General features: G+C 38.3%; 1 long non-coding RNA gene across 1 annotated transcript; it reads left to right on the top strand.

The window, feature by feature from the left end:
- Positions 1-1,912: 1,912 nt before the first annotated feature.
- Positions 1,913-12,477, top strand: LOC122673588. The gene is made up of 3 exons (XR_006334731.1): positions 1,913-2,003; positions 10,408-10,481; positions 11,915-12,477. It is a non-coding gene; the product is annotated as an uncharacterized LOC122673588 (long non-coding RNA).
- Positions 12,478-27,798: the final 15,321 nt, after the last annotated feature.

Genomic DNA, 27,798 nt, shown 5'->3' with positions numbered 1-27,798 from the left:
AGCCATGGGACCTTCTTTCCAGGGCTGCTGGAGATTTATTGGTAACCATAGATTATGTCGAGATCCAAGAATCAAAAGGGAGTCATTTCTCAAGGAAATAGAGGAATTAAGACAAGTATATAATTTACAATTTATGTAAGTTACAAAACGTAAAGTCTTATTGAATTGTAAATTTCTTATAGCTACAACAAAAGGAAGTGGAACATAGGCTTGTATAAAATATGATTGATTATAGTGAAAGAAATAATTGCCATAGCTACGATTGGTCCCTGTGAAATGTCTGGTCCAAGTCCCAAGTTCTTCAGTGTTCGCAGCAAGTTTCCAGATATCCCATTGTTCGGGCCCAATCTGTTTATCAAGGATGATTCGAGGATGAGGGGGGGCAGTCCACTGTCAAGCCACCCAAGAAGTCCTCTGTCATGGTAATGCTCCATTGTAGTATTAGTAACCTCTCATGGTAATGCTCCATTCTAGTATTAGTAACCTCCCATGCTACTTGAGTAGCATAATCACACATAGTGCTGTTAATATCATCTGAGCAGTTAGATAACCACATACCATGGGGTCCCCAATCAACAATTGTATGATTAGCCACAAACATTAATTGCCCTGATTTGGCCTGACATTTGCCCCAATGAACAGGATTATATTTAAAGTTCTTATTAGTAAACCCGTTGCATAGGGTTCTTTGTTCTTTCTTTAATTCTTTCCCTAAAGTTTCAGTAGTATAAACATGATTCACGGACAAAGAAAGGGCAGTAAATAATCCAAGCAGCATCTTGAAAGTCCTCTTTTGGAGGCAGGGCAAAAGCCCAAGTTTGTTGGCTAACGTTTATGTATAATTCTGTTGGGCCCATACACGAAGGAAGGACTTCATGACCTAGAGAGATATTAATTAGTTTTTCTTCTTCTTCAGGATGAGAGGGCCCCTCTAAGTTCCAATGAAGGGGCATATGTGTTGAGTCATTAGTGGATATGATTGATCTGTCCATTTTATAACCTACAATAAAAAAGGGGGGTTAGGTATATAAGCCCAATAAGTGTGATCAATCAAGTCAGCCTGAGCTGACTCAGGGAATCAAAAGCAAGCAAAGCAAGCATAGCAAAGAAAAATATTTTCAGGATTCCGAGAATTCCCTGTTGAGAAATCAGATTTTCAGCTTGATTAGTAAGGGTTTTTATCTGTTCCCAAGTAGGGAGATCATAAGGTCAATGACTTCGAGTGTGGCATTTTTTGGAAATTTTAAAAGTTGCCATAACTTGTATTGGAATTCTTTCTTCCTGGGGTTTTTGTTGTTTCATCTCTAGTCTGAATGCTGGGGGCCCCCTTAGGTTGAATCTTCTGAAGAGGAAGTCATGTGAGTTCGTTGAATCATCTGAAGAAATAGAAGCATGCCCCTTTCCCTGAAAGATTAGTTTCTTAGATTTCCATTGATTAGTTAACCTGTCTTGATATCAAATGGGCAAAGGAAGGGAGGTGTCCTTTAATGTTTCAAAATGTTTTTCTGCTTTTGTCAAAATATCTCCTTGCGGTAAGTTTAAAAAATTTAAAACAAATAAGGCTATATTAACAATAGTTATAGAAAGAAAGGAAAGCAATAATGACGAAAACATGCCTAGGAAATATTTCAGCCCCAAAGAAAAACAAATCATCTAGAAATCTGTTTGGGACTGGTATTTGGCTGTGGTTTTGAATTAAGGGGTTGATTTTCCTTCATTCAGTACATACATTTTTCCTGATGTAAAAAGAAATGTGATCTGACTGTGTTTTAAGTGGTTTGTGTTATTTGGGGCAAAGGATTAGAAGTAAACATTCAAACAATTTTCCTAAGTGAAATTATTAAAAAGCTGATGCAGAACAACTTGACAAATGAAAGGTTGCTCACATCCAAATATATCTGACCTCGTCCTTGGGAAAGAAATGCAGCCTGGCAGTTGTTGACTCTCTCTGTTCAGTGTGTCGAGGAAGATGATTATACTTTCAAGACAGACCCGAAAAGAAGGTGAATATTTTGCACTTTTGATACTCTTAGGAACAAATAACTTATTTGGGAAATGGTGTCTTTTTTATGTTGTTTTTGTTTTGTATTGTGAAACAGGCATTGAAGTTGATGTTTTGTTTTAAGAATCTTACAGACTGGAAACAGAAATCAGTAAGTTCAGTTCAGTCACTCAGTCGTGTCCGACTCTTTGCGACCCCATAAATTGCAGCACGCCAGGCCTCCCTGTCCATCACCAACTCTGGAAGTATACTCAAACTCATGTCCATCAAGTCAGTGATGCCATCCAGCCATCTCATCCTCTGTCATCCCCTTCTCCTCATGCCCCCAATCCCTCCCAGCATCAGGTCTTTTCCAGTGAGTCAACTCTTCGCATCAGGTGGCCAAAGTATTGGAGTTTCAGCTTCAGCATCAGTCCTTCCAGTGAACACCCAGGACTGATCTCCTTTAGGATGGACTGGCTGGATCTCCTTGCAGTCCAAGGGACTCTCAAGAGTCTTCAGAGATAAAGCTATATTAATAATAGTTATAGGCTTAAAGAATATATTGCATTAAAATCTAGTAAAGTCTGTTTTGGATAAGGAAGATAAAAGTGTTCCTGTGTATTTCCTCTTATTTAATTTTTTATTTGCAGTTACAGTGTGTAATGTGTTTGTTTAATTATGTCTTGTGTTTGTGGATTATAAGGAATGTCTGTAATCTGTTTAATAGAGAATGAATGTAAAAATTGTTTGAACCGCTTAGAAATATAGGCAGGGCCATTGTCTGTTTTTATAGAATTAGGTGTTCTCATTATTGCAAAGTAAGTTGATAGGTGGGTTATAACATGTTGTGTAGTTTTACCTTGGAGAGGTGTGGCCCCTAGAAAATAAGAATTTCTATTGATCAAGACATGTAAGAAGGAAGAGGAAGAAAGTTCAGGTCAATAAGTTACACCTATTTACCATAAATTCTTTGATTTGTCATAAACCTTTTTTATATTTTTGTATTAATCATTTTATTTGCCATTTCTTATATCTTTTTATTAAAAGTGTATATCTTACTTTTCTTTAGCAACTATGAAGTGTCTTGTATGTTAGTATTTTATAGATTGGTGAATATTTTATTATATCACATTATATAATATATATTTTTATTTTTATATAAACATATATTTATATTTATTAATAGATTAAAATCTCTTTAGTTTTTCTGTAAGAAAAACATTTTGTAAGAGGAAGTTAATGTTCAGTAATTAATGTTTTAAAATCTTACTTCATTTGGAAATGACAGAGTTATTTAATAAACTTTTATTATTTAGTTTAGTATAACTCCAGAAACTTAAGTTACCCTAATCCTAAGACATTGTTTTAGATTATAATAATAGGCTATTCTATTAAAAATATAATTATCTTTCATAGAGTTTATCTAAAAGTATTCATCTCATTTATATATTTATATATATATATAAAGAGTTACCTTTTTGTTGACAAATTTAGTTTACCTTAAACCTAGGCATAATAAAAGTATTATATAAAGTTGATGACTTAAGACATGTCTTGATTAGATTAACAAATAATTACATTTAAATTATATTCATATTTAAATAAACATTATATTTAATATTGAATATTTTTCAGTTCATGTGAAGTTGAATTTAAATAGAGCTTTTAACTTCATATTATCCAAAAACAAAGACATATATTGAGACATAGATAATTTTAGATAGATAGGCATAGTTTTCTGTTTGAACTTTAAAATATCTTTTTGTTTTATTTATTTATTTTGAGTTCCACCAATTTGTTTATGGCTGGAGTCCTAGATAGAGTGGACTGTGTATCCCAAGGACATGATAAGAGTTAACTTTAAGTTTTTTCCTGGGCTTGTTTTTGTTTCCCAGGCAGAACTGGAGCTCCAAAAAAGTATTTTAACAAGTTAACCTTTTCCTAACTGCATGTGTAAGAAGAAGCAGTTTTGCAATTTCAAAAAAGATTTTATTTTAATCAGTTTTCTCTGGAGTCTAAAGAATATCATGGCTATTCAGTGTAAAAAATGTCATTTCTCCTTTTTTTAGTTATAGTATATTGTTAATGATATATGCATGAGGGAATTGCTGTCACATAGTAAGTAAAGCCTTGGCTGCAGAATTTTGACAAATACCAGGACTGTTAAGCATACCTTGAGGTAACATAGTCTATTGAAAACTTTTATGAGGTTCAATATGATTAAGATAAGGGAGAGAGAAAGTTACTCTCTTCTGGTCTAAAGGGTGTAAGGGTATATTAAAACAATCTTGTAAATCAGTAATAATAATGTGCCAATTTTGAGGAATAGTAATAGGTGATGGGATCTCTGGTTGTAATGCACCCATAGGTTTTATAGATGCATTAACTTTTCTAAAGAAGGAAATGGCAACCCACTCCATTGTTCTTGCTTGGAGAAACCCAAGGACAGGGACAGCAGAGCCTGGTGGGCTGCCGTCTGTGGGGTCACATAGAGTCGCACACGACTGCAGTGACTTAGCAGCAGGTAACTTTTCTAAGGTCTCAGAGACACCATTTGTTAGATTTCTTTTTTATAACAAAAATAGGAGAGTTCCAAGAAGAGCAAGATTCCTCAATATGTTTCAATTCTAATTGTGTATCTATAAGTTCTTTAGTAGCTTGTAATTTTTCTTTTGTAAGGGGCCATTGCTCTGTCCAAATAGGCTCGTCATTTTTCTCAGTTATTTTAATAATTGTTTTGTTTGTTAAATGAGCAGTGGCCCCTAGGAAAAGTGTGGAATGTATATCTGAGTTTGCCATTGCATAAGTAAGTCCCTTCCTATTAGATTAAGGGGTGCATCTATCATATAAGGTCTTAATGTTGTAGGTTGGCCTTTTAGTCTATCATATGAGTAGATTTGAACATTTTGATAAATTTCTTGTACTTTGGTTTGAGAAATTCCTGCAATTTGGCAAGAGACCTTTTGTATAGGCCAGGGTTTGGGCCATAAGTGTTTGGAAATAATAGTAATATTAGATCCAGTGCCAAGGAGACTAGAAAATCTTTTACCATTAATTTTGATTTTATATTTGGTCAGGCATATTCAGATACCAATGATGTCTATAAAGATTGTTTTTGATCTGTACTGCTAAATCTGCCTGTCCATACATTATTAGAGGAGTTAATAGAAATGTAAGGCAAAAGAAGTAATTGAGCAATTTTGTCCCCCTTTTTGAATTGCCATAGAATCTGAGATGACATCATAATTTGAATCTCTCCTTTATAATTTGAATCAATTATTCCAGGGTGAACAGTAATTCCTTTAGAAGCCAAATTAGATCGGCCAAATAAAAGACTGAAGGTTTGTGGGGGCAGGGGGTCCAAAAAGTCTGGCAGGTACTCTAGAAGAGACTGCTTTAGGGTAAAGGAAAAAATCATTTAGGGCTGGTATATTGATATACCAGATGATATCTGGTATATCTGGCAGATTGATATAACTGCCAGATGTTGAGGGCTTGAGGGAAAAAGATAGAATTTGCCCCTGGTTTTTGTTGTAGGGGACCTGGGGGAGGGGTCCCCTGTTTGGAGTTTCCTGGAATAGGTTTTCCTTCAATATCAAATTTAGATTTACAATCTTTGGCCCAATGCATTCCTCTACGGCAGCGAGGGCGAATTCTTGGAGGTTTTTTATTAGCCTTCTTAGGGCAGTCCCTTTTTCAATGGTTTTTATCTCCACATGTAAAGCATCCTTCTTTCCCCTTTTTAAAGGTGGTAGCCATTGTTTCAGCCAGTATTTGCATCTTTTGAATTTTTGATCCTAGATTGTGACAAGCCTTCAAATAATAGTCCCAGTCTCACGAATTGCAGCAATAGCTCTTTGACGTTCCTGATTTGCATTCTGACAAGCAAGTAATTTCTCTAGCTGTTTCTTGGTTCCTTCTCCGATTACAGTATGGGAAATAGCAGTTTCTAATCTAGCTAAAAAATTAGGATAATTTTCATTAGGTTCCAACAAAGGAGAGACTTTTGGAGTTGCACCTGTTGACAGAGGAGGAGCATTTGGAGCAGCTGAGGCAGGGCTAGTAAGAAAATTTTGAAATATTTTATGCTGTTTTAATTGGGCCTTTTGTAAAGTTTTATCATTTAATTTATATTCATGTAATAAGTGTTTTGTCTGTTGTCGAATATTGGAAGGGCTAGAATTTACCTTGAAATGGCAGAATTATAGCTTTAATGAGAGCCCATAGGGGCTAGAGATCAATTGGAATATTTTTTCCTATGTTTGGAGGCTCATTCAACATTTTCTTTGACCCGGTGTCAAATTTCTAAATCAAAACTGCATTTATCAGGGAACCAAGGATTACATTTAACCACTGTTTGAAAGTAAGCCTCCACTCATTGGCACGAAAACAAAGTCCCTGAGCTTTAAACAAATGGTGAAGTAAAACAGAGAAATGATGGGGCTTTCCAGCCGTTGACCCGTGTCTTAGTACTTACCGACCTCAATAGGTCCAGACCTCAATAAGCCTCTGGAGTCACTCTGTCAGAAATGCCATGGATATCACTGTCTGTGTTCTGGGCACCACTTGTTGGGGTCCTTTAATGGACCGGGACCTAGCGGTCTCGAGTCGATGGTAAGAAAGTGAAAGAGAAAGCTGGAGGGAGGGAGGAAGAGAGAGAGAGAGAGAGAAAGAAAGAAAGACACGGGGACCCAAGCTCTGATGGAGCAAAGGTGTTTAATGATTTTTCTATGAGTATATGTAGGCTGTGGTACAAGATGTTTCTTACGACAATGATAAAGATCAGAAAACCAAATGTACAGTAACCATTACCAAGGGAACAAAGGTTAATAATGGTCACAAGATCAGGAGACAATCCATATCTTAAGAAAGGGGGCAAGACTAAGCAGTTTTGTCATAAAGAGAATGTTTTACTAAAGGAGACCCAAGCCTGTCTCACCCAATGACCTCAGTCTTGAGAGCTGCATGCAGTTCTACTCGCTTCTGGCAGAAGCTGATAAGGAACAGAGGATTTATGAGAAACAGCATGTAGGAATCCTCCCATCAAACATTCCCTGACACCAGGCTGGTATTTTTCTCACTGAAAAGGTTTTGGAATCCAGATCCACTTGTCAAGTCAATATAAGTGGCAAAAACTTTCAAGGTTTAGTAGATATTGGGGCTGATGTTTCTATCATCAGCTCTCAACACTGGCCTAAAACATGGCCAATTAGGCCTGCTCCAATATCTGTTGCAGGTCTAAGACAGACACAAGGATTAAAACAAAGCACTATGGTATTGTCTTGTTCAGGGCCTGATAAGCAACCAGCCACTATCCAACCTTATATCGCTGATATACCTATCAATCTATGGGGTCGTGATCTCTTAGAACAATGGCATGCTGAGATACATGTTCCTCCAAATCAATATAGTCACCAAATTATGTTCAATCAAGGTTATATACCAGAATTGGGACTGGGCAAAAGTCAACAAAAAATAATTTATCCTTTGACTACTCAAGATTTCAAACCACGTCCTTTTCACTAGTGGCCACTTCTCATATTAATCTTCCTCCATTCACACCTATACCTCTTAATTGGAAAACTGATCAACCTGTGTGGATAGAACAGTGACCTCTAAAACAAGAAAAATTCGAGGCTTTACATAAATTAGTTAATGAACAACTTAACAAGGGACATATTATTGAGGCCTTTAGCCCTTGGAATTCTACAGTGTTTGTGATACAAAAGAAATCTGGTAAATGAAGAATATTTACTGATGTGAGAGCTGTTAATGCTGTTATTGTTCCAATAGATGCTTTGCAGCCTGGCCTACCTAATCCTAGTATGATTCCAACAAATTGGCATTTGTTATTGATCTCAAAGATTGTTTTTTCACTATTCCTTTACATACTGATCAACCTAGATTAGCCTTTTCAGTTCCTTCCATTAATTTAAGGCACCACATAAAAAATTTCAATGGACTGTATTACCTCAAGGTATGCTTAACAGTCCCACCATCTGTCAAAATTTTGTAGCCAAGGCTTTACATCCAATGCTGCAATTCCCTCATGCATATATCATTCATTATATGGATGATATATTATGTGCCTTACTTGAAATTGATAGCCTACAGGAATTGTTTTTAAAGCTAAAGGAATGTTTAGAATGTGCTGGCTTATATTTCACTCCTGATAAATTATAATACACTGAACCTTTTCAGTACTTAGAAAATATAGTCATCTGTACTACAATCAAACCACAAAAGGGACAAATACACAAAGACTCAATTAAAACTCTAAATGGCTTACAAAAATTACTAGAGATATTAACGAGATTCAGCCTAAGTTAGGGATTCCAATTTATCCTTTATCCCATTTATTCTCTCTATTAAGAGGAAATCCAGAGCTTAATATCTCCTGACAACTAACTCCTGAGGCTGAAAAAAAAAAAAAAACAAACAAAAAAACCAAGTAAGAATTATAAAACAAGCTGTACAAAACTGCCAAATAGACAAAATGGACCCTTTAGAGCCTCTCAAGTTATTTGTCTTTCCTACCCCTCATTCCCCTACTGGGTTGATTATACAAACTCCTTTGATAGTTAAATGGATATTCTTAGCTAATTCACAAACAAAATCTATTACCCCTTATTTAGATATGATACCCACTATAATTCTAAAAGGAAGAGAGCATGTTCAACAACTTACTGGACATGATCCCTGCCTTATTTGCCCTACAGTAACCTCCAAAAAATTAAAACATCCTCTTCAAAATCCATTATCTTGGCAACTAGCTTTAGCTGACTATGTTGGACAAACTGACAACCACTATCCTGATTTGCCTTTCTTACAGTTTTTAAAGCAAACAAGATGGATTTTGCCTAAAATTACTAATGTCAACCCCATTCCCTCCACTCCTTTCATTTTTACAAGATGACACTAGCTGAGGAAAAACAAGATATAAGGGTGCGTTTACGCTAGTTATTGAAACACCTAGATATTCTATACAACAAACACAAATTCTAGCTATTACACACACATTACAAAATATTCTCCAAACAATTAATATTTTATCTGATTCTCAATATTCTGTACATGTCACTATACATACAGAAACAACAACTATTAAAGATACTATCCCATCCACATTATATACACTTTTTACAAATTTACAACAGGTGATTAGACACTGACAATTTCCTTTCTACATTACCCATATTTGGGCTCATACTAATTTACCAGAACCTTTAACAAAAAAATAATGCTCAAGCCTTTTATTTCCAACCTTTACAGAGACATCAGTCTTTCATGATCTGACACATTGTAATTCAAAATATTTAAAAATCAAGTTTCATATCACTTGGACTCAAGCTAAACAGATTATATAGACTTGTCCTGCATGTCAGACTATTGCGATAACCACATCTCCAACAAAAGCCGGGGGAATTAATCCCATGGCCTAAAGCCAAACCAGACTCACATTCCATCCTTTGAAAAGTTTGCTTATATACATGTCACAGTTGACACTAACTCTAAATTTATCTAGACAACTGCTTGCTCTAGAAAATCTACAAAACATGTGATTTCACATATTTGCATAGCTGCTTTGCTACTATGGGCCTCCCACAAAATATAAAAACAGACAATGGCCCGGCTTACACTAGTACTGCTTCTGGAGATTTTTTTTAAAGTCTTCTTCTATAAAACATCACACAAAAATCCCCTATAATCCCCAAGGACAAGCTATTATAAAATGAGCTAACAGATCTCTTAAAAAAATATTACAAAAACAAAAAGGGGAAGATGGAATATCACTTCCCCACAGCAAAAGTTACATAAAGCATTAATTTTTTTGCATCAAGATAATGATTTCACTGCAGCAGAATGACATTTTACAAAGGAACAAAAAGAAATTCACCCCAAACCATCTGTTAGATGGTATGATCCAGTAACACATTTGTGGCATAGGGGGGATTTGATAACCCGGGGAAGGGGTTTCGCTTGTGTTTCACCAGGTGATTCAGAAACACTTATTTGTATTCCCTCACCACCATCTGAAACCATATCATGAGCGAACTCCCCCAGAAGAGACGCTTTACATGAGACAGAGAGCACCCAGTAATGAGTTTCAAAGGCCTGAGTCTGAAACAAAGATAACAATTTGCCTCCCTTCGACACATCGGAACAAGATCCCCAGTTGGGGACAAATTAAAAGTTTAAGACAGAAATCAGAGGAGATCTTAGAAAGTGAAGGGAAAGCCATCACTCCTAACAATCTGGTTGTTGCCATGTTTGCTCTTATCACCACCACAGTGAGCATACCCCTAGCAACAGCTGAATCTAAAAATTATACTTATTGGGCATATGTACCTAACCTCCCATTACTAAAACCCATTGATTGGGGGGATTCTATGATCCCCGTTTATGTTAATGATTCTTCCTAGATACCAGGACCTGAAGATACACATCGTCCTCTTTTTAAACAAGAGGAAGGGACTCCCTTCAGTGTTACTTATGGGTATGTATCCTGGCCAATTTGTGTAGGACCAGCTACAGAATGTCTTAAATTATCTACATAAGCCTAACTGTTCACTAATTCTTTAAATAGTAACCATACTAAGGTTTAGTTATATCTTCTCTCTGGTCTGAGTTTTGCTTATAACAACTCAGAACCCAATAATGACACCAACTCAGACAGACCTTTATACGAGCATCACAAGCTGTGGACTGAAAAACAAGATCGTATTCAGTGGGATAATTGCCATGGAACTGAGGGAGTAATTTTGATTAATGGTTCCTATGGAATTGTATAGGACTGGTCCCCTATCGGGTATGCAGTCTCTAATTGCTCTCATCAAAATCAGTACCGTAATCCTCACAAAAGGCTGCATTGGCAGGGGCACAAAGTCTTTAATCATACTAATATTACCACTCATTCAAATCATCCAATTATATGACATGGTAATGGCATGTCATCCCCTCTTCCCACAGTTGGATCGAGAAAGAGGGCAAAGAGAGATTTGGCGATTGGCTTTAAGTCTTAAAAAATTCCAAATTTGGGATGGACATTATTCTGATAAAACTAATTATTCATTGACATTTAATACTAGCACAAAATATTTTCAGGCTTGCATAAGAGATTCTATGTACTCTTGAAAGGAACAATTTCTATCAATGAAAGTGTACAAGAACTTTCTTGCTAAGACTGCAAATTATATACGGGCTTAAATTGGTCACTTTATAATTCTAATCACTCATTTGCTACATTAAGAAGGAGATTGGGAATATGGCTTCCAGTAAATGAAACCAGACCTTGGGAAGAGTCTCCTGAAACACATGGTCTTTTAAAGGTTATACATAAAGTACTGCAATGTTCCAAAAGGTTTATTGGGCTCCTTATAGCAGGTATTGTGGAAATTATTGCTATTGCCATGACTGCAACAGTAGCCGGGGTGGCATTGCGTCAAACTATACAGACGACTGCGTTTATACAGCAGTGGCACCAAAATGCAAGTTCTGCCTGGGGAAGTCAAACCCACACAGACCAAGAAATTAATAAACAATTGATTGATTTAGAAGATGCAGTTCTCCTACCAGGGGATGAAGTACAAAATTTAAAATTACAAATTCGTCTTAAATATGATTGGAATATGTCTTAATTTTGTGTCACACCTCATAAGTATAATGAAAGTGCATAGACTTGGGATCAGTTATCTAAACATCTGAGAAGGCATGTTCATAATAAACTATCCTTAGATATTTCCCAATTACAGGCTGCTATTTCTAATATGCAGATTGCTCACTTACAATTACTCCCAGAAACTGATTTATTGGAATAAACTGAGGAAAACTTACATAAACTTAACCTCATGATGTGGATTAAAACTTTAAGAAGAGGATTGCTTGGTACTATAATATCAGGATGTATATGTTTAACTGTTTTATGTCTAGTCCTCAGATACACAAGAAAAACCATCCGAGAATTGATGAAGAAAGAAGTTGTTCAGACGGCATATCTGCTCCTGCAAAAACAAAAAAGGGGATATGTAGTGGGAATTCCTAATAATGTACTTTCACAGCCTTGAGAAATTCCACAGAAATAACACCTGGAAAAACAGCATATATTAAGAAACTATGTTAATGATTATCTTTCATGTTTTTCTTAAGAATAATTGCCTTGTTACAAACCCCAAGGCCAGACCCAGAAGGGAGTATGACTGGATCATGAAGGCATGGACTTTGGAACACCGGGTCGGCGTTGGGCATGAACACTGCCTACACACTTGCTGATTGTTCCCGAGACAACCCCAGAAGAGAACAGCCAGGGGTAAAACAAGGAGATCTGAGCTATGTCAATGTAGTCCCTGACATTTAGTAGTATGTGATTAACACAACAGGTGTGTTGAGAAAGATAAGGCCAAAGAAACTCTTGTAGTCTGCAATTAGGAATAAAAGCTGGACTCAGAGTGGACTCTGCACCTCAGTCCAGTAGAGGCTGCAGGTCCCCTGACCCATTGCACCAGATTTCGTGTCCTGTCTTCATTCTCATCACTCGCTCCCAGATCTTTAGAGCAACAATACGGCACAACTATGCTATGAAAAACAGTGTGGAAATTCCTCAAAAAATTAAAAATAGAACTATCGTATGATCCAGCAATCTCATTTCTGGGTATATACCCAAAAGAATATAAAAGATCAAAAGCACGATCTCAAAGAAAATCACACGTCCATTTTTATAGGAGCACTATTTGCAGTAGCCAAGAGGGAGAAGCAATTCAAGTGCCTATTGATAGATAAGTGGATAAACAAGTTGTGGTATATACATACAAAGGAATACTATGTAGCCTTTAAAAGGAAGGAAATTCTGTCACATACTACAACATAGATGAAACATGAGGATATTTTGCTAAGTTAAACAGTAACAAAAAGAGAAATGCCATTTGATTCCACTTATGTGAGGTATCTTAGCAGTCAAATTCATATAAATAGAAAGTAAGGTGATAGTTATGGGGAGGGAGGAGTTGTTACTCAATGGGTATAGAGTTTCACATTTGCAAGGTGAAAGAGATTTGAACATCTGTTTTACAATAATGTATATATACTTAACACTACTGACCAGTACATTAAAAAATGGTTAAGATGGTAAATTTTGTGATATGTGTTTTTTACCACAACGAAAAAGATAGAGCTTTTTGTCCCATTGAACTTCTAGATGTCTGGGGTGAGAAATAAACTGGATGAGATTAACAACAGATTAGATGTTGCAAGAAAAAAGATTAGTGAATTTTTTAAAAAACAGTAAATAAGAGAAACTATCCAAAATTAAAAACATAAAAAAAATTAAGGAAGCATTAGTGATATGTGAGATATCTTCAGGAGGACTAATACATATGCAATTTTAGCCCTAGAGGGGAAAAAAGCAGGGGAAGATATTATATTTGAAGACATAGTTGCTTGGTAATTTTCTATATTTGGTGAAAATTATAAACCCACAGATCCAAGAAGTTCAGTAAACCCCAGGCACAAGATACATAAACTATGCCAAGGCAAATCAGTCACATTGCTCAAAACCAGTGATAAAGAAAAAATTTTAAAAAGAGCCAGAGAATGAAGACTGATGCAGAGCTCTTTTTTGGGGTTACAGATGTGTTTTTATCTTGACTGTAAACATATGTAAAGTGTATCATATTGTACATTTTATATTTGTGTGGTTTATTTTTTGTCAACTATAACTCAAAAGAACTTTTAAAAAAGTCAACTGGTTGATCAAAGAAATCTGTCTCCATTACTTCTCTAACAGTTATTGGGCTGGCTTTATCTTCCTTTTATTCAGCTGTGTTCATGGTCCCATAATAGGGAAATATTTTTTTTAAAAACTGAAACTTTAGATTGCAGTAGGAATGTCTTTGTGTAAAATCATAAATTCATCTTTTTAAAACATAAAATTAAACATTAAAAGACAATCTTTCCTATTTCCTTTACAAAGGAAAAAAATATTTATTTTCCCAAGTGAATATTTAAAATTTCTCTGGGAGAGGAATTTTTTTAAAATTCTCTATTTTTTTATTTGAAGTTATAGTTGATTTACAATGTTGTAGGATTTTACTGAACAGCAAAGTGACTCAGTTATATATACATGTATGTATGCATTCTTTTTAAGTATTCTTTTCCATTATGGTTTATCTCAGGAGACTGGGTATAGTTCTGTATGCTATACCATAGGGCCTTGTTCTTTATGCCAAATGTAACAGTTTGCATTTACACTCTAAACTCCCAGTCCGTCCCTCTCTTTCTTCCTCCCTCCCTCTTAGCCACCACGACTCTGTTTTCTATGTCTGTGAGACTGTTTCTGTTTCCAAGATAGATTCAATATTGTCATATTTTAGATTCCACATAGAAGAGATATCATATGGTATTTCTTTTTGTGACTTATTTCACTTAGTATGATAATCTCTAGTTGCACCCATGTTGCTGCAAATGGCATTATTTTATTCTTTTTATGCCTGAGTAGTATTTCACTGTATATACATACCACATCTTTCTTATCTATTCATCTGTCGATGAACTTTATCCATGTTTTGGCTATTCTGATAGTGTTGCTATGAACATACAGATACATGTATCTTTTTGAATTATAGTTTTGTCTGGGTATTTGTCCAGGAGTGGCATTGCTGGATCATATGGCAACTCTATTGTTGGTAAGAAACCTTCATATTGTTTTCCATAGTGAATGTACAAATTTACATTCCCACCAACTGTGTAGGAGGGTTCCTTTTTCTCCACAGTCTCTCTAGCGTTTGTTATTTGTAGACTTTTTTAAAATGGCCATTCTGACTTCATTATAGTTTTGATTTGCATTTATCTAATCATTAGTGATGTTGATCATCTTTTCTTGTGTCTACTGGCATCCATATGTCCTCTTTGGAGAAATGTCTATTAAGGTCTTCTGCCCATTTTTTGACTGGGCTGTTTATTTCTTTGTTGTTGAGTTGTACAAGCTATTAATCTATCTTGGAGATTAAGCCCTTGTCAGTCTCATCATTTGTAAATATTTTCTCCCATTCTGTAGGTTGTCTTCTTCTTCTTCTTCTTCTTTTTTATGGTTCCCTTTGAAAAAGCAGAGACATTACTTTGTCAACAAAGGTCCGTCTAGTCAAGGCTATGGTTTTTCCAGTGGTCATGTATGGATGTGGGAGCTGGACTGTGAAGAAAGCTGAGCACCAAAGAATTGATGCTTATGAACTGTGGTGTTGGAGAAGACTCTTGAGAGTCCCTTGGACTGCAAGGAGATCCAACCAGTCCATCCTAAAGGAGATCAGTCCTGGGTGTTCATTGGAAGGACTGATGCTGAAGCTGAAACTCCAATACTTTGGCCACCTCATGTGCAGAGCTGACTCATTGGAAAAAAACCCTGATGCCAGGAAAGATTGAGGGCAGGAGGAGAAGGGGACGACAGAAGATGAGATGGCTGGATGGCACCACCGACTCAATGGACATGAATTTGAGTAAACTCCGGGAGTTGGTGATGGACAGGGAGGCCTGGCGTGCTGCGATTCATGGGGTCGCAAGGAGTCGGACACGACTGAGCAACTGAACTGGACTGAACTTGCTGTACAAAAGCTTGTAAGTTTGATTAAGTATCAATTCATTTATTTTTGTTTTTCATTCTTTTGCTTTGGGAGACGGACCTAAAAAGAAAGCAGTTTGATTAATGTGGAGACTTAAGTGACTGATAACCCTTTCTAAGAACAACTCTTTAAGGGAGGAGAGAGAGAGTGAAAAGCTAAAGGCAGGGTGACTTTATGTTTCAGTTTTTCTGGGACTTTATTGGTTTGTGCTTTCTGTCACAGCATAATTATTAATAATGTTGCCATTTTTTCTTAAGATATATTAGCTTAAATAATAAATTATATGGTCATCTACCAAGTCTGGCTAAGATGTAGGAGATGGGAAAAAGGGGCAGAAGTACATGGAGAAGACAAGTCAAGTTTTTCTGCATCTCATAGTTGCCTAATCCTCTGCTCTCATATCAACCTATCAAGAGGGCATGAATCAGTGGTAGGAATGGTACTAATCCAAGTATATGGAGAAAACCAGACTTTAGTAAAGGAAAAAGAAGTCAACACACAAATAGAAACAGATAAATGACAAAAGGAAGTCTAGGCTGAGGCCAAATTCCATTCCTGAGTTCCATTATTGCTGAGGGAGGTCCAGCTGTCTTCCTACGCTGTTTATTGCTTGATTGTTTATTCTTCTGTGGATTCCATGAGTTAACACATTCTCAGTTTGTCGTAGACATCTGCTTTATTTAATCTGGAATGTTCCATTACTCCTTCTTCCGTTAAAAAATTTTTTTGGACTGCACTGGGTCTTCATTGCTGCATGTGGGCTTTCTCTAGCTTTCAGGATTGGCAGCTATTCTCTGCTTGTGGTGCATGGGTTTCTCATTGCAGTGGCTTCTCTTGTTGCAGACCTAGAGCACAGACTCAGTAGTTGAGAAACATGGGCTTTGTTGTCCCACAGCACGTGGAATCTTCCAGGACCAGGGATCAAACCCATGTCCCCTGCATTGGCAGGCAGATAACAACCACTGGATCACCAGGGAAGTCCTCCATTATTTCTTCTTTTGAAGTTAAATCCTTTTTCCTTTGGGAATTACCCTTTCCTGACTCCATATTTTTCCAATGGAGCTGCCTCTGCAACATCCTTATTGTGGGGATAAGCACAAGACCCAGACCAGGCCAATCATAGCATCTCACCCTTCTGACCAAAAACAGTGGCCCTAGGATGGGCTCAGGAACCCTGCCCCACTTGTTTGAGTTTTCTTTGGAATTTTTGAGTGAAGATCCTTAGAGAGGAAAGTTTTCTTTCTTCTGGGATTTCTATGCGGAGTGACTTGAGTTCTGAGCTGTTCACAGAGAGAGTTGTCATGTGTAAACCAAAGTAAGGATGGACTCAATTAAAATGAAAATAAACATTCAAATCAGCATCACTGATTTCACTTTTTTCTCCCCTCTTGTAGCACCCATGGAGGTTTTAGTTACGGTTACAGGATGTGTGTTAGAATGATTTTATCGCTTAGTGACACAGCCTGAAGCTGAGCCTGTGATCTCATTGAGGCTGCACTTTTATTGGAGAGGTTTTATTGGAGGGCTCTCTGGTAAAGAGCTAAAGAAGGAAGTACCATCCATCCTAAAGTCCTTCTCCTCACAGCCTCCTAATAATGTCTCTGCAGTTCTCCTTTATCTTTTCAAGGGATTTATTGCCTGCTTTTGACCATAAGTTGCATCCGCTGATTATCCTCTGTCACTTCACTGCATCCCACCATTACCTCAGCAAGGAGATGGGGTGGTGTTGGAGCTCTGACTAGCAGGTGAATTGAGAGCTTCCAGGGGGAGGCAACTCCCTTCCAGCAGTAGAGGCAGTCACCTGCTCTGGTCTCCCTAGGTCTTTGTCAGGGAGCCTCCAAAATCTCAAGGGAGGGGGCTCTGGGTTACTCCATGGGGATAGCAGCTGAGGGCAGGGTGTGATGAGGTCTCCTAGTGTGTGTTTCTGTGCTTTGGAGGATTCTAAATCCTTCCAAACAAGATGCTCTCCTATACCTAAAGGCTTTTTTGTTTTGGTGTCTGTTCTTATGTTCATGTATTTTAAGACATGTAGGACGGAACTAGAAATGCTTTACAGGTAGAACTGGGGTGAAGCCCTTTGAAATATTTATTCACCCAAAAGGGCCTCTTGAGGGCTGAATGCTCCATGGACTATATCCTAAGCATAGGACAAACAAGGCAGGTTCTCCTACCTTCTCTTGCCCCAGCTCCCAGGGCTGCACTGATCAGCCCTCCCCTCATTCAAAGTAATAATGAAAAAATACTGAGATGAGCCAGGATGCATTCTCACTCTCTCTCTCCATTGCTACACAGGGGCATCAACATCAGACGCATTCAAAAGCTCAAAGGCCAATGGAAAGGGCCTTCACCCTGACACAGAGTTGTGTGTGTATCTTCTGTATGTCCCTGTGTTCTCAGAAGGGCAATGCCTCCCCCAGTTCCATCCTCCCCCATCCCAGGGAACTTCTCCTTCCTTAGTGAAATCCATGCTCTCAGCCAGGAGAAGGCTAACTTGTTTGCTGTGTACAAGTCTACACAAAAAAAGAGGCCAATTTAGTTTTTTATCAAAGTCTCTTTTTGCCACATGGTAGGCAGCTGAAGCCAGAAAGGACCCAAGGCACCCATATATATAGACAGCGAGCGCATGTCACTCTCCCACTGTGACCAAGCAAAGGGACTCCTTCGGCCCTCCGGAGACCAAGGCCACATCAATGGAGACCACTGCAGTCACTTCTAGGACACTTCTTCCACTATTCCCGAACTATAACATGACTTTAGTTCTATACAGTTGAAAGGAAAGCTTCTCTTAGGTTTTCTTGAATCCCACATACCACCTAGGGAATACTTGGTCTACAGAGAAGGCCCTTCTTCAAAAAGATCTCTGACTGGCAGGCTTCAATTTTCCCTTTGGGAACACTTGCTAAAATTGAGCAGATTGTCCTGGTGATTCCTACCATATTTCTGAACTTTGGGTAGATGAAAGGTGAATGATTTATACATAAGATTAACCATTAAAAGTTGATTGTTAATGAAGAGACAGAAAACAAACTAGTGGTTACCAGTGGGGAGGGTGTAGGAAGGGAAATTTAGGGGTGAGGGAGAGGGAGGTACAAATTACTAGGTTTCAGATAGGATCAAAGATGTTTTGTACAACATGGGGAATATAGCCAATATTTTGTAATAACTGTAAACAGAAAGTGACCTTTAAAATTATATGTTTTTTTTAAAGTTAGTTGTTAATGATGACAATAATTATGTCCTTGATTCTCCCTAAAACTGGCTTTGGTTTCAAAGTTCAAGAGAGAAGCCAGCCAATGCTAGCTCTGAAACAGATTGCAAACTCTGTTACTGCATCTTGAGCCTGTAATAGCTATAGGACACATAACTGAGTGTAGTCTTTATATCTGCCAGAATTTCAAAAGTGTCTTATGTGGAAGAATTAGCCTGAGGCCGATACTAAAAGTAGTGCCACTAAATATACATAGATTCCTAATCTTGGCTCTCAAAGAACAGGATTTTTATTCCCCTTACATAGAGAAAGAAACTGTTACATAAGACAGATCCAGGGACACAATGAATGGTGGGGATGATTGGAGAAGCTGTGGAGACAGATGTCCTGTTCAGAGACCTAGGTGTGTTTCATAGATTAGTAGGTTAACATAGCAGAGAAAAATGGGTCCTTCTGTCCCAGTACTTTGCCTTGTCAAGACACAAGTCTTCTTTTAAGCACTGCATTATTCTATACTTCTGAAAAAATAAATGTATATGTAAACACATCAAACATTCATATCATAAAAGGGGAGGATGGTGGTCACAAAGTCAATTGCAGATTTCATGCTGGCTTTAATTTCTCCCCAGAACACCAGTTTATCAAATTTCAAGACAATCTGTTGGTTCTTGATCTTAGAGACCCTGGAACTGTGAGAATGGAGTAATGGGGGCAAAGAGCTACTTAGGATATTAAACAAGTCTACATCTTTTCTTGATAAGACTGCTAAGAGGTCAAATTGCTTTTCTTTCAGTTGAGCTATGTAAACTCACTGTGGTAACCTTATATATCTATGCTGATCAGAACCTGGGTGACAGTGTATGGTTTTTATTGATAATAACTGCTTTAAAATTATGTTTGGTAGACAAATTGTTATAAAACCTAAAGTCCGTCAGGGGGTTATAATAATGTAAGGGGAACAGTTGTGAATCATCAGAGAGACACTAGTAATATGAGGAAGCACTATGGTCAAGTCAGCCAAGTCTTTGTTTGTAAGTAATTTAATCAGAAATTCTCAGTCACTTTTGGATCAGCTTAGGTTGTCTCTGAATACTTCCAGATGGAGTCATTTATTTACTAAATATTTATTGGTGAAACCCTATGGCACTTCCCTGCCATGTCCTCAGCCTACCTTTTGTCTGAAAAATATTTAGCCAAGGAATAAGTTTAGTCAGAGATGTGAGAAAATGCAGAAACAAAAGAAAACAGTCCAACAAGACCAAATAAAAATAGTTTACTCATTGAACATAGTTAAGGATCTCCTCAAGGGCTATAGATAACATTCTGAGCCATATCCTGTGATCTGATACTGAAACCTCCACCAGGTGGAAGAAGTTAGCTACATGATGACTAGATGATAGCCATGACATAAGCTGCCATACTTCCAAGAACTGGCCTCAAGAAAATGGGAAAAAGCTGGCCATGGAACTGAAGATTAACTTTAGCCTAAGAAATCAAAATGATGCTGATCAGACCACTGATGACCAATTTCAAAATGACTGTCAGAGAAGACTGTGCTCTTTCTAATGTAGCCCCTTCCCTCTGTCTATATAAGCTCTTGCCTACTGGTTGGCAGTAGAGGGGGGAATCAGTCTTTGGATAGGAGTCTGCTTCCCCGCCCCGCCCCCCTGAAATAAAGCAAACTTTCCTTTCCACCAACCTTGCCTCTTTATTGGTTTTTGAATGGCGAGTAGCCGGACCCCACTTTCAGTTACACTGAGACCTAGGTGACAAGCACTGTGCCAGGTGCTGGGGACAGAAGGAAGGGCGAGGGAGGCACCCCGCGCTTGTGATACCCTGCCTGACCTTCAGGTCATTCTCTGCCCTGCTCTGTGCTCTCAGGAGGCTGGTCCCGACAGCTGGAACAACAGTCCTCCCTGGCCTATGGATTCTGGCTGGGTCAAGTCAAAGAGGTTACCAGCAGATGATCAAGGGCGAGGGAGAGAAAGACTGGGATGTTCCTTTCCTGTCTTCCTCATCACCCATCCTGGTGGGGCAGGGACTGTTTCTTCTGCTCTTGGCCACTGCTCCTGCCAGGCAGCCCCTCTGCTCTGTCTCCAGCTCTTGCTGGATTCTGGTAACTCTTCCCTGCCCTTGCCCTTCAGGCCTGGAAGTGATAACAGTTTCCCACTGTAATAAGGCTTTGAATACTTCATCACCCCTTGTCGGAATGGCTCATACTGCCTATGGTTCTTAAAAGAAAAAGGGAAAAAAAAAAAAAACAAACCCTTCTTAAACTTTCTTCAATTAAACTCTAATTTGATTAAGTTTACTGTTTCCTGCTAGGTTCCTGACTGACATTGGTCCTGCCCTCAAGTTGATTACCAAACAAGTCAATAAGCAGCAACTATTCAATGTGAACATGACTGTGATGAAAATTCTACTTTCTGGTTTCCTGGGTTAGACATTCACCAACCTGTGGAAGAAAGACATGAAAATTATAGCAACAACCAAGGTAAACACTTAGAGATCAGTGAATGAAACTGCCATTTCAACCTAGGCTTATTGGTTTAGAACCTATCATAGGTGAGGAAATGTAGGGGTAGGAGGTTTGAAGAACATAAAATAGGAGAATGGGATCAATCCAGTGGGATTAAAAGCTAATATTAATAAAGGTAAATAAAGTATAAAAGAAAGACTTGGAGTCACAGTGGGGATATAAGCATTTCCCCAATAGCCTCCTCAGTTTTCAAAATCATTTGTAAGCTAGAAACGTATTTGTATACTGATTAACAAATCATTTTCTGTACATTCCCTCTCATTTGTGAAGCAATCCCTAAATCAGGCATGATAAACATGGAAAGATGCGCTTTGTTCAAGTCACATGGTGATCCAGCATTTCATTTTGGTGTTTTCATCAAGCACAAAATATTCAGCTATTGCTTCATTTTCCTCAACTCTACTGCAAGAGAGAAATGAACAAGGCAGTTGAAAAAGTGTCCCAAGGTTCATGTAAAAGGGAGCAGTGGTTTCTGATTTTTCTTCCTATTTTAACTATGAACTTGCTCATAACTCTTTGGCCTACCTGCTGCTGCTGCTGCTAAGTCGCTTCAGTTGTGTCCGACTCTGTGTGATCCCATAGATGGCAGCCCACTAGACTCTGCTGTCCCTGGGATTCTCCAGGCAAGAATACTGGAGTGGGTTGCCATTTCCTTCTCCAATGAATGAAAGTGAAGTCGCTCAGTCGTGTCCGACTCTTAGCGACCCCATGGACTGCAGCCTACCAGGCTCCTCCATCCATGGGATTTTCCAGGCAAGAGTACTGGAGTGGGGTGCCATTGCCTTCTCCTTGGCCTAGCTAGACAGTGCCAATTTCAACCTCTTTCCAAGCCCTGCAGAGGAAACCAGGCCTCAGGGGATCTTTTTTTATACTTTTATTTAAGAATCTGTATGCATTTATTTAAGAAGCACTATTGTATGTCTGTTCTTGTTAGCCTCTCCTTTGGCAGCTGGAGACAGACACAGAGACTTGTGAGGGGACAAACACACAGAATACGACAATCTAACACGGCACACACAGTGACCGATACACACACAGTGACCGACTCACACTTAGGCTATTGAGAGAGCAGAGAGGCCCTGAGGTCAGAGGAAGTGTTCTTGAGGAGTGAAGATTAAAATGAATCCTAAAGGAGATGCAGGAATTTGCTAAGACGAGGGAGCAAGTTGGAGGAATAGTCTAGGAATAGGAATAGCAAAAGAGAAAGCAAGCAGGAAAAAGACACCTAAACATAGTGAGTGCAGGAGAAACCCAAGCATTTAGTGTTGCCTGAGTGTGGTGGGAGGGAGGGCCCTTCAGGAAGGGCCTTAGACTCATGTTCATGTCCAAGAAGCAAACTGAAGTTCTGGAATCACTTGTAAGTAAAGGAGTGGCTTGGTCAGATTTGCTCCTTGGCTGTCTCATTCTGGAGATGGTGGGGAAGACAATTCTGAGAGGAATAAGACAAGAGGCAGGGTATAGGGAATTCCCCAGATCTCTATCTGTAATTACCTTAGAGGGAGATAATAGGATATCGAAACATTTCTCTTTAAGTAGGCGATTTCCCAAAGATTAGGGAAAATGAAGTTACACAGACTGTGTTTTGGTTGAGTGCATTCATCCCTTGATATCCATGGGGAATTAGTTCCAGTACCCACTGTGGATGATCAGATTCCATCAAGTTCCTTCCATATCCATGTGTTCTTCATCCAAGGATATAGAGGGCTGATTCAGAAAACTTACACTTAAAAACTCAGTAATCAGCGACTTCCCTGGTGGTCCAGTGGTTAACTGGGGGTACAGGTTTGATACCTGGTCAGGGAGCGAAGATTCCACATACCTCCTGGCCAAAAAAACCAAAAGCATAAAACAAACAATACTGTAACAATTTCAATAAAGACTAAAAATGGCTTACATTAAAAAAAAAAAAAAAGACACCAACAAACCCAAACTCAGTAAATCTAAAACAATGCCATGATTCCCAAAGTATCACTAAGCTTGTTTTTGTAAAAAGATAAAGCAGTTAAATCCATGGTATTTAGACTCAGAATCCTCAATCTTGGTCTTCAGGGGAAACAAACCAGTGAAAGATAAATCTACTTTTTAAGAGAAAGGGAGCAATAAGTTCTTGCTCTGATAGGAAGCTCTCGCATCAGCAAGGTCCGTCGATAGATGCACCTGAGCGTGGCATGCTCCCCACCCTTTTCAGGTGACGTCCATTTCTCTCACACTCGCCTCGCAGGAGTCAGCCAGGGCGGAAGCCGAGCTGCTCCACAGTGAACAGGCCTTCAGTCTCCACCCTGCACTTCCTGTCCATGCGGAGGCTGTGAAATATCCTGCTCTGAGCCTCAGGTAAGAGGATATAGTACAAGGGGGTTGGTGCCACTTCCTCTTTGCGCTCAGAAAGCTTTTTGGTATTTGAAAGAACAGGAAAAGAGTGCTCATTGTGGGCGTTCCTGTGGTTGGACTTGGAGGATCTGGACAAGTCTGTTCAAAGCTGTACTGTAACAGGCAGGGACTCATGTTGATGTTTGTTATAGGAATTTGGGCAAGAGATGAGAGAACAAATCACAAACTGGGGAAACTTGGTAGCAGGGAAGAGGGCAAGGGAATTGATTTGTGGTTTCGGAGGTAAAATCAAGAGGTCTTGAGAAATCATTTGCTGTGGAAGCTGATGGAAAGGGAAGATTCCAGCAAGGAGCCTGGCTTTTGAGTTTGACTAGATGGTAGGGCCACAGACCAAAGTGAGGAACCAGGAGGCAGATCAACTTTGGAGAAAACGAAGGGTTTAGTTTTGGTCATGTTAGTTTGCATTGCCCGTGGAGTAGCGAGATGGTTATTCCCTGGAGGTGGAGAGACAATCCACATGGGTAAGGTCAAAATGCCAGGCTAGTCTCAGGGTAAAGCAATGGGGATATTTCCTTTGTGTAAGTTTTAAAAAAGAGAAAAATATTCTTGGTTGAAAGTGGAGAGACCTCATGTGGGAGGCCTCCTAAGTGCGGTGTGGAGACTTCTGGGGATGGCTAGGTGTTTCCTTTCAGGGCCTGTTGCTGTTCCTACAAGCATTGCCTATTGCACCGACACCAAAGGAACATGCTTGATCTCTTCTGTGAAAGTCCTAAGTCTGGTGGCTGGGGGCTGGTTGAGCCTCTGAAATATACATCTAGTGTAGGGAAGTTGCCCAGTTTCTTCATTTTTACCCCGACTACAGTTAGGGGAAATCATTTGGATGAACTGAGATGTTCAAAGCAACGAGAAGAAAAAGATAGATATTAATATCCTTCACACAAGATGAACTGTAAAATTTGGGGAAATTGACATTCTTACAAAATGACATAGTATGATGATAATTTGTTTCAAAGGGACAACAGCCCAGATTAGGCCAGAATCCTGCCATACCAAGCTTCTAGAAGCAGGTAGAGGAGAAATAGGGTCTCTTGGTAGTGCCAGGGCTGAGCTCCTGATGAGAAAACTGTGTTCTCTCTTTCTCTACTCACCTTCCCCGCTTCCCTGCCCCCGCTGCAAGTTATTTGCTCCTTGATCAAACTCAAGAATTTCTTTCAGATTCAGCCAAGTGTTCCCCAGAACCTTCGGTGGTTTCCTGGCGAACGCCTTTTTTTTCCTGATTTTCAGTTGCCACAATTAATTCACTAGCATGTGTCCCCTATTTTGCAAAAATTAACTGAAAGTGCTTTAGCACCCTTCATTCCTGGGGAGGTGATCCTCAGTCATCTTTTCCAAAGTAAAGAGAAACCAGGAGTCCTCATTCTTATTATAGCTTTTGAAAGTTAGAACTAGGTGGGACCTCAGGAAACAGGTACTGAGTTTCAAACCCAGACCTTCTGAATCAAGTTACCACATCATCCTTTTGACTAAACCTGTGTAATCTACAGCCATAGTACAGTATTTGTACTTCATGGGGTGTTGGTAGGAAAGTTTGTTTTACACAAGGCTATGATGAATGAATCATACTATATTTGAGGCATTCCAGATCATTATATAAGATATTGTTCCTTGACAAAATTTGCATTGAAACATAAAATACTAAACAAGTTAAAATAATTTTTCTCCAAATGTGCACTTGCAAATTCAAAAAACTTTTCTAATTAAAATGTTGACTTGAATTTTAAATGAGCTATTTTTTTATAGTAGAGAAAAATAAATCCAAATTTGCAATTAAATATTTGGCTACTTGAAAGAGTAGTTGCTACTTTAATTCTTTGACTAGCATGATGATGTATTTAGTTGGACACAACACAGCCAGAAATATATAATCCTCTCAACTTAATTGTGAATCAGTCAGTAATGTCTGCATAGTGTTCATTGGGCAGAGAATGTTTTGCTAGGTACTGTTTTAAGAAAAAAGTTTTAGCACAGTCTCTATCTTCTAAAACTCTGCGTGTATAGTGGGTTGAATTCTCAGAGAAAAGACATAATTCACTTCTCTGTAGCCTGTTGGGTGACTGGCAGTGTCAGAAGAGTGGTGGAAAGAATTGCAGGAATCTAAGGCTGATTGGTGAAGGGAATCCAGTTCTATGAGGGAGTCAGAAACAAGAAGATGAATGAAATAGATATGAATGAAGGAGGTGAATATGGCAAGCTAGTTTATGAGGCCTCAGTCAGCTAATTATTACAGAGGAATAGAAAATTTTTTTGACACAGAGAGGAGTGAGAAACAAAGAAAATGCTGATGGGGAGAATTTTGCAGGTTGGAGTTAAGGTCATGGGGGAAAGAGTATTCCTGGGAAAGCTATATCTATTTATCTATAGCCATTTTCTTCTTCTAAGTAAAAATCATTTAATTTTAATCTTGGTAATAGCTAAAGCATGTTCTTCTCTGAACAAGTGCATATAGAAGCTGACTATTGAGATAAATATACAAAAGTCTTCATAAGGAATCAGCATTTAGAATATTATTAATGTTTTGAGGCCATTCTGACCCATTTTCAGTTTCTAGTAGGAGATGGTCAACTTTTCCAGATTACAGGCCTTTGGATATGTGGTTCCTCCAACTGGAAGAATTCTGCCCCTCTCTTCATGGGGCCTGTTCCAGTTCATCCTTCAGATGTGAGCTTAAATTACACCTTCTCAGAATGGCCTTCCAAGACACCTTATAGAAAGTTGAAAGATTCCTTCCTTCCATTTATTTTCTCTAACACAGTGCTTTAGTCACTTTCCTACTTAACACATCACATGTCTAAGTGGTATATTTGCATGTTTATTTACTTTCTTATTAAATGGTGTCTCGCTACACCATATGCTTTGTGAGGCCAGAGGCCAGCCACATTTGTTTTACTTACCACCATGAGCTAAGTGTTTACCTAACTCATTGCTTGGTACGTGGTTGAAATGAAAAGAAAAATTGCGTAATAAATTAATATCTTTCTCTCATGATTTAAGTAGATAAAGTTTTAGATTATTTTTTAAACAAGAAGTTGGATATTTATTTAACATTCTTATAGCTATTTCTTTAATCCTCTGATTTAACAGCCAAGAAGTCAGTTTGACACTGCTTCATGGCTTTGTTGATTAGAAATGAAAAATACATAAAAACTATCAATCTCCTGATCTCTGCTTAGGACCAGCATTTTCTGGTGATTTGAAAAACTGCTCATAGGCAGGTTTTCCCTGGCAAGATTGAAGAAGGTCTTTCTGTTCAGTGTTTGGCCATGGCGAGCTCAGAACCGAGAAACAATTTCACAAAGTTTCATAATAAGCACTAAAAATATAAAATTGTGACATACACAACATTTTAAAAAATAAAATTTATAAGAAACTCTAGGCATAAAGTGGAGTCCATTTAAAAAGCTGGTCTGAGAGAGATAAATGTTTATTCCTTTTTAGATTCATTTCTTCTGATGTAACTGTATTTGTATATAACTTTAGATATCCTTGTGTAACAAGTTTTCTCAAAATTTGAGGTAAGGGACATAAACATTAATATACTTTACATATTTTTCTGGTTAAAAATGCTTTTGGGGATCAGTTTTCCTACATTAGGTGTTTGGGTTGTGACTGCAGACGTTGCTAATGGATAAGGGAAGTCTCTGAATGATTCTTAGGTGGAGAGTGTGTGTGTGTCTGTGTGTATTGCTTGTATATGTATATATTTTCTAATAAATTGTAACTATAAGTGCCTTGAGAATTGCCATAGCTGAACAGCTGATGATGAAGGTACTTCACGAAGGAATTTAATATACCTTTTTAGGTATTTCTGCTGTTTTTTGTTTTGCTTTGTTATTTAAACCTAGATTAATTGTAGATCAAGAAACTGGCAAAGGAAAGAAATTTTACCCCTTGGGTTCAAGCCACTTTTCATTTGGAGATACTCATCATGTAAAAGTAAATACTCTTAAGTACCTAGACTTTTGCAGTCTCCCAAGGCAGGAATGTACAAGCTGTATACTGAAACCTCTAATTTCTGCTGTACCCACATTACTTAGTTTTCTTACAAAGTATTTCATATGTTTTATATAGGTGT

Source organism: Cervus elaphus, chromosome 17 (genome assembly GCF_910594005.1).
Source record: "Cervus elaphus chromosome 17, mCerEla1.1, whole genome shotgun sequence".
NCBI classification, from domain to species: Eukaryota; Metazoa; Chordata; class Mammalia; order Artiodactyla; family Cervidae; genus Cervus; species Cervus elaphus.
This window is presented reverse-complemented; position numbering and strand designations above follow the sequence as displayed.